Source organism: Pseudochaenichthys georgianus, chromosome 21, assembly GCF_902827115.2.
Source record: "Pseudochaenichthys georgianus chromosome 21, fPseGeo1.2, whole genome shotgun sequence".
Taxonomy (NCBI): domain Eukaryota; kingdom Metazoa; phylum Chordata; class Actinopteri; order Perciformes; family Channichthyidae; genus Pseudochaenichthys; species Pseudochaenichthys georgianus.
Window position 1 is genome coordinate 33,174,260 of NC_047523.1, and position 8,472 is coordinate 33,182,731.

General features: G+C 39.9%; 1 long non-coding RNA gene across 1 annotated transcript; it reads left to right on the forward strand.

The window, feature by feature from the left end:
- The first annotated feature begins 3,522 nt into the window (after positions 1 to 3,522).
- LOC139435987 (uncharacterized) lies at positions 3,523 to 5,256 on the forward strand. Its single transcript, XR_011645195.1, has 2 exons — positions 3,523 to 3,736; positions 4,860 to 5,256. It is a non-coding gene; the product is annotated as an uncharacterized lncRNA (long non-coding RNA).
- Positions 5,257 to 8,472: the final 3,216 nt, after the last annotated feature.

Genomic DNA, 8,472 nt, shown 5'->3' on the forward strand with positions numbered 1-8,472 from the left:
AAATCCTTAGTCCTGGCAAACCAAACAAACACAAGCACATAGGTTGACTTATTCTACCTATCCGTGTCAACAAACTATAACTCAGGATGTTCTTTTCATAGTTCTGCTTGCAAAAGAAAAAGCGATTAATCTAATGATTAAAAGCCAAAAGGTAAATCCTCTCTATGGCTTGTCTGAAAGCGGAGGCCTGCCTTTCTCTGAGCTTTACAGAACATCGGCCATGAATCAAGGTTGTTCAGTTCGAAGCACTTGAGAATCATCTTACCTCTTTTCCCTTCAATGGCCAATGTGTGTGTGTGTGTGTGTGTGTGTGTGTGTGTGTGTGTGTGTGTGTGTGTGTGTGTGTGTGTGTGTGTGTGTGTGTGTGTGTGTGTGTGTGTGTGTGTGTGTGTGTGTGTGTGTGTGTGTGTGTGTGTGTGTGTGTGTGTGTGTGTGTGCGTGCGTGCGTGAGAAACGCAGGCGTCACAACTTTCAGGCCTGAACGATGCAATGAGCAAACAAGAGTTCCTAAAGTCTTCTTCGTCACACTGTGCTGTAGATGTGTCCGTCTGCGTCCGTCTCTCTCTCTCTCTCTCTCTCTCTCTCTCTCTCTCTCTCTCTCTCTCTCTCCACTGTCCGTCTCTCTCTCCATCTCTCTCTCTCCTCATCCTCACCTCTCTCTCTTCCGGTCTCTCTCTCTCTCTCTCCCCTCACTTCACCTTCTCTCCAAATCCAATTATGAAGAATGGAATCGTCAGCCAGGGTTGCCTGCATTCCTGCTGAGCCTGTGGAGAGGCTGTTTTGTGGGATGCCAAACCAAACAAACTTTCCTATCAACACAACACACACACCATCACACACCACACACACACACACACACACACCATCACACACCACACACACCACCATCACACACACACACACCACACACACACACACACACACACACACCACCACACACACCACACACACACACACACCACACACACACACACACACACCCACCCCACAGTTAATATAATCCGGAGCCCAGATGAGAGAGAATTTCTGAATGAACGCTCTATAAAGTAAAGGTTTGTCCCTCAATATGGAAGGCTGATTAGTGCATGAAGGGCTGCTTTGAAAGGCTGATAAACACAGTGACAGCAGCCATTCAAGTGAGATTATAACTTTTTATTAATAATATTAAAACAAACACCTTTCCATTACAAATAAAAAAGTTGAATTCATAAGAAATAAAACACACTGCTCTATGTGATGCAGTTTTGCAGCCATACTTGGACCATTAGCTTAAGGTGGCTAATGTTAGCATTCTGTGCAATAGCTAACTAAACTGCTACAAACTAAAGATGGATACTTTGCATGTTAAAGATCAAATGCAAAGATTTTTTTATAATTGCCAGTCAAATCGAAATCATATAGCTACAACACTATCTAAGATATTGCAGTATTAAAATCGGAGATAATATGCGTCTGGCAATGCGCAATATTTATTTTGTTCAACCCCCAACACCAAGTCCGACGATTTATTTCTCAGCCGCTCGTCTCCGCAAGATGGCATCGCGTGACGTCAGAGTGTACAAACATATTTCCACCTGGCTTATCGCTCACAGCTGCTTCCGCCGATAGTACAACTTAGTTTCGTTATCATGTCTGATTCTGAGTAGACTATAGACTAAAAGCTTTAGGAATCCAAACTATAACATATAATAAGTACCCTGTATCAAGATTGATGCAAAACAAGTGACATTTGACCTGTTTAGAGAGGTTTAGAAAAATAAAGTCCAGGCGACCTCTGGGTAATTTGGGAACCATCAGTTCCATTTGAACTTTTTCACTGTAAAAATCGTTTTATTACTTTGAATTATCACTATAGGTATTCATTCCATCCAAATACAACTGTTGTGAAAAAAAAATAAAACATACTCTGTTATCCTCTTAGCCCCACGGACCCGAAATCGCGTCATTTGCAGGAAACGACGTCTAAGGAACCTTAATATTGAATAAACTATGAATATTTTATATCCATATAACGGGAAAAAACTAATTTAACTGATCTTTTTCATTTATTCAAAAAAAACACACAATGCTAACAGTGAGCCTCTGAATTAGCCCCGAGCGAAAAATGCTAACCTATTACTGCACCGAAAATCACTCCTAGCTCCCTTATTACTTATCCTAGCTCCATATCCAACACATTGTTTATGATCGTAAAGACACAGAATCTAACGGTGCTCACCTCAACATTGAAAGATACAAACTCGCGAGGTTATCAACAAAAACGTACATCAAAACATGTGGCGCTAGGTACTAACATGAGCTAGGCTTACCTTCCTCTTTGTCTGGTCTAAAATGGCATTAAAACGATAAAAACAATGATGTAGTTAATCCATAGGTTAATATCCAATGGGGCTGTGTCCCCTTTGAAATGTTCTGATAATCTATAAGCAATAAAACTGCAATTCCGTTATCTGCTGTCCGCTCTGTGCTCCGTGCGCTTTGAAATCAAATCAAAATTTGTTTACCTCAATTCTTTGGCGTTTCTGTATTGCCCGGCTCTTTCGTTCTTTCGGTTGTTTTTTGTGCTCAAATATGGAGGGGACGGCTCCGATGTACTTTAAATGCTTCTCCACCAACAGACTTGACGATGACAGGATCAACATCGTATGCATCAGACGCGAAGTGGTCAGAGAACAACTTGCTCCATTTTGTCGGCTACCAGCCAACACGATTCACTAAAATAATCCAGTTTCGGCGGATGATTTTGTTTTGGGGAAATGAATGAAAAATTCTCCCAGATCCTGCACCGTTCGTACATCCGAAAGCACAACAATAACCCATGTTTTGCGTGATTTTGCGGATATAATTCAGAGTTTTCTGCACCAGTCATGAGCGAAAAACACCGCTGACATGTGAACAGCGCACGAGACTGCCGAGTCGGGATATTTGGCCCAGAGACTGTTTGGCCACAATGACGTCACACGCGCGGAGGCTGCTGGGAATGACATGTCAGAAATTCAGACGGCTTTGGGTCGAGTTTTGTATCAATAAAAAGCTTTTTTTCGGGTGTATTATCTCGATTTAAATTAAATAAAAAATACAGGCAGTCTTAAAAACAACATTTCTATAAAAATGTAGCATATTTGGAAGCTTTGCATTTGACCTTTAAGAGAGCTATTTTTGTGGCATAGAAAGCAAGACAAAGAAAAAGGAAGGAATATGAAGAGGAGGAATATGAAGATGATTAAGAAGGATGACAAGAAGACTCGATGAATACTGTCAAATAATCCAAAACGTTTTTGACTTCAGTGTACAACGAACAGTTTTCATTCAATTGAAACACCAACATCTAAGAGTGATCACCAGGGGCGTCGCCTGGGGTAGGCATCCGGGGCTTTAGCCCCGGATGTTTTTTCTTTAGCCCCGGACAAATTCTCCCTCACTAATATAATACATTAACCTACTTTACCTATAGGACGGACGGCAGAACTGTAAATTCCCATGTTCAGTGAATGCAACACAGAGGCAAGACGACGCCACCAGACCAATCAGAGAGTTGCATGGAAATAAACGTGTTTTATTGGCTGACAGGTACGTACCTCTCCTCTGTGACAATGTTTAAACTTTAAACTGTCAGCCCCGGACGCGGAGATTCTGAAGATGGACATTAGACATTTCTTTAATAAAAAAGACGGCAATTCTCAAGTGGTGGCTCACACAACAACCCCAGAGCCACCACCTGAGCCAGGTGAACAAGGTATGCACCTGTCAGTAAACTTACAAGTTATGTCAACATGTAAGCAAAGCATAAATTATAGCTACGTTGACGTTACTTTGAATCGCGGGGGTAAGCTAAACCGTTAGCAAGTAGCTATAGCTAGCCAGATATATTAAATAAACACTTTGTCATACAATCTAAATGTTGTGTTTTTTAGCGTTACTTGGTGATTTCAAAGAAAGCTCTCTGGGAAATGTTGACTTACTGTCTGTGTTCGACATGAAGCTAGAAGCTACCTTACAGTAGTAGTTGATCCTGAGTCCTGCCAGTTAAAGTGTTTCATAGTTAGCTTAGCTAAGCATCAACCTAGCACTGAAATATATATGGATGTTATGTGACGGTATTTCTGAGAAAAAGTCAGCTGAAATGGTGGCATAGTTGCCACTGCTTTACGTGTCGACAGCATGTTTGAACGTATTTGCAGCAGTAAATGTGGCTGTCTGGCCACTGACGTTGCCATAACAACACCTGCATTTAAATGTGCAACCTCTTTTTGTGACAGATTTTGCATGAAAATATAATTCTTCTGATTGATATTTCCTATTGACAGCTAGTTTCTATGTGAACATTATGAGATGGACAGCCAGCTAACACAAGCTTGTTATACACATATTTCAGATCAAAGCTAATCCAGTGGGGCTCCTGAAAGGGGGAAGGGACACTATGCTCCCAGATATTAAGCCTTGACCCCCATTTTAAAATTGATATGATCAAAAAATGATCTGCATTGTCGGAGGCCTTTTTTTCCTCATCATGTCAAATTGTACAGCTTTCCTTAGTGTTGAATGCAGAAAGATGACTATATTAGAGTATTAAGTGAAAATGACTATATTAAAGTTTTAAGTGAATAAATTAAGTGAATTACTCAAACTGCATTTGTATAGGAATGATTCTGTCCTATTGGCAGATAACTACTCTTAATAGTGATATCTACAAGAGGTTTCCAATGTACATGTAACTATTTTCAATTGGTTAGTATTACATGTTGTGACAGTGTGGTGACAGTCATTTTAATGAAGACAAATGTGTGTATCTTGAAATTCATTTATTTGACAGAGCTGGAAACTGATTGACTTACATACTTGTTTGTGTTTACCCACAGTCATCACAGATGAGCCACACAGAGTAGAGGATGAAGAAAGGAGAACAGGAGAAAGGGACACACAAGAAGGAGATACAACAGACAAGAACGACAATGGAGACAACAATGAACAGGAACACCAGAACAGACAAGAGTCAATGGGTAACATGACTGATTTAGGGCCTGCAGATACAGGGCCACGGCAAGTGAGACATCACTGCTTTCCATCCAGCATGTTTGGCCAGCAAAAGAGATAATTTCAACCGCAAACAGCAAGAGATGAGGGATTATTATTTCCTCCTTCCATCCCTTTTTTATGTTTAATCTGATTACTAACAACTTCTAATAATTTGACATCGTTTATGATTTAATTGGAAAATGAAGTGTTTTTAAATAATAAACCCGTTTCTGATTCTGATTCTTTGATTTCTTTTTGACATATGGGTGTTGAGAGATGTATCATATCTCTTGATGTTGCTCTCAAAGTGCACAAGATTGATGCTTTTAACTTCAACATTTAAAAAAATCTTCCTGGGGGACCCCAGAGGAGGTGAGTTCCCCCCAAAATAGCACTTTATCTCTGCTTATGTAACTCCGGTGTAGTGTCCCCTCGGCAACAGATCACTCAGAGCTGCTGATTACTTTCCTGCATTTCAATGGACAGCATATAAAAAGGACATGTGAGCTGCATTGCTTAAGAGATCCTCTCATGCTATCTCTTTTACAAAATAAGTGTCCTGTCCAGTCAACAACAAAACATCAGTGATCGTATAGTGGTAGTATATTTTTCACAAGCAGTGTGAAACATTAACCTTATACAAACTGGTGTACAAAACTCACATACCTGCGTTGATCTCCTGGAGTGTCTCTACTCTCTTCTCCACATCTCTTGTCCACCATCAGAGATTGCAAACATTTCAGAAACAGCTAGAGGTAGGGGGCAAACAACTTATTCGCTGGGCATGTCAAAAACCTCCCTGCTTTCATCAAGACTTTAGGGAGCCTTTCAGCCCCTCTAGCAAAGGGACTGGAAAGCAAGCTTTGAAAATGCAGTACCATCTACATGCTGTCATGTTCCAGACACTGCTCTCAACCACTCAGGGCTGCACAAATACCTGCAGAAAGAAACAATTGACTTGGTGCAGGCAGTAGATTACAAAACAGCAGTTGAGAACACACTGAAAAATTACCAAAGTAACGAGAAAGCACATGAGGTCTATGACAAGACCAAGGCCCTGTGCAATGATCTTGATATTCCCGAAACTGTGACGCAGAGGAAGAAGCGTAGAAACATCATCTTTGTAGTCAAGGCATCATGTGGAGCAATGTGAAACATTACACATAAATAACTGGTGTACAAAACTCACATACCTGCATTTCAATGGACAGCATAAAAGGACACATGAGCTGGGTTCTGGTGCTCAGATTAGCTATTGATGATCACGTTGATAAATCATATAAAACAAATAGCCAATCACACAAAAAACATGTTGCTGTGATCACATACCGAGGCAAGACAACGTGCACACAGAGTAAATATAAAGGAAACGACGGGAACGTGGATCACTTCCTGACATAATGTCTAATTGATGACCTGAGGGGGGAAGTTAAACCGGAGCTGCGGACTGAAACAATTATATTCCTGCTGCCTTCGTGTACCTGCACCATCATTGTTAAACTCACGGCATGAGACCTCCGCTGAGGACACTCTCCTTCCTAAGAATTATAGGCAGAATAATGTAGGCTACGTTTTACAAAAGAGGAAATAGAATCAGATATTTCCCTGTTGGCCACTAAGTGTTATTTATTGAAATGAATATAAAGAAGCTTGTCTTCAGATGTCTAGAGGTGATTTTAAGGTGAAATTATAAAATGGCTGTAATAAATACTGCAGAGACAGTTTGTGAACAGTTGGGTTACGAGAAATTCACCTCAGACAGTGTATTAATTGTTATCCTGAGTGAAAAGAGTATTGTTTTTGAACCCATTATACAGCAGGAGGCTTTTTCAGAAATGACAAATCCTGACTATCTCCTCATAAAGAAACCCTGCTTTATACGCCACATTCAGGAATAGGAATCTGCTCTTTCTTCCTCCTCACAGCTGCTCCTGGACTGTATATTTGGAGATGGAAAAGTACCTGGGATTCACTTCACTTCAGACTTGTTCCTGACCGTAGGCGAGGAGCTAAACGGCATTCCTGCCCCCAGGGCCGGCCCTTGGCATAGGCAGTATAGGCGAATGCTAAGGGCGCATCAAGCCAGGGGGGCGCCGAAAATTGGGGGAAATATTTATTTTATTAAAAAAAAAATTGTTTTAATTGTGATTTTTTTTTCTTCAAAATAAAACAATTTCCCGATTTTGGATCAACAAAGTACATCTTAATATCTTATCTTAATAGAACTACGCCTATATTGCGTACAGCGCCCATACAGTATGGCGCCCCCCCCCTAATTCAGGTAAGTTGAACTGCCCCAGCCGCGTAGGCTGTTTATGTCCTCAAGGAGCGAGGGGACCTGCTGTGACTCGAGAGAAGAAAACAAAGACGGTAATTAGCATGTCGAAAAGAACAAAGTTATCTGGTGCCCAAGGAAGAAAGAAAAGAAAAGAGGAGGAGGACAAACGGGAGAAAGACAAAGGTACAGTAACGTTAATGTGATGATGATTAAACAAAGTCGTGTAGTAGTTGTAGTTGTAGTTGTAGTTACCGTTGATGGAACAGTTTTAACTTGTTTACTTTTAGACGATAGCAAGGTCGTTCGTTTGCTAATCAATAGTTACATTTAGAGTTAACGTCAATTATTACCGTTACTCCCACCTTAAATTCAGGGACATTTGGAAAGAGTTACATCACCTGCTATATATCATCTACTATATCTGTTGAGGTGAGCCAATGTTTGCCCCTGCTTGTAGTAATAGGCTAATAATGATAGTCATTAAAATGCTATTCCTTTTACATCCCCTCAATAATTTATAGTTGTAGGCCTTTAATTGTATTGCCTTACAGTTTATGCTGTCTAAAGTATGTTCAATAATCAATAGTGTAACGTTTACATCAGTGTTAAAATGCTTGTCACTACTGTAAATACTGCATACCTTAGCCTTTATCTTTAATATGCTATATTACAATGTATGTAGCTGCTTCTTTGCCATCTGGTAAGTCGCAGAATCTGCAGGTGCATCTAAAAGAATAACTATATCATAGAACTGTTTTTCTTTAATTTTATAAAACAAATTAATCATATATTCTAGATTCATTATGCATGAAGTGAAATATTTCAAACCTTTTTTGTTTTAATTGTGATTATTACAGATCATGAAAATCAATAATCCTGTATCTAGTATAATATTAGATAAGGATTTATAATACAGATATTTCGATCTTCTGAAAAGTTTATTCAAATATGTACTCAATACTTGGTCGGGGCTCCTCTTGCAGAGATAAATGCATCAATTCTACATGGAGGCAATATATTCCATGATATTCTAATTATTTTCTGAGCTGCTCCTGTTTTCTGATTTCTATAATATAATTAGGTCTAGCAAATATAATGCATCTCTTGATGGTCACATATACTTCTCTTCTCTCTCCAGATGCACTTTTGAAATGTGTTGGGGCCTCATACCACCTCAG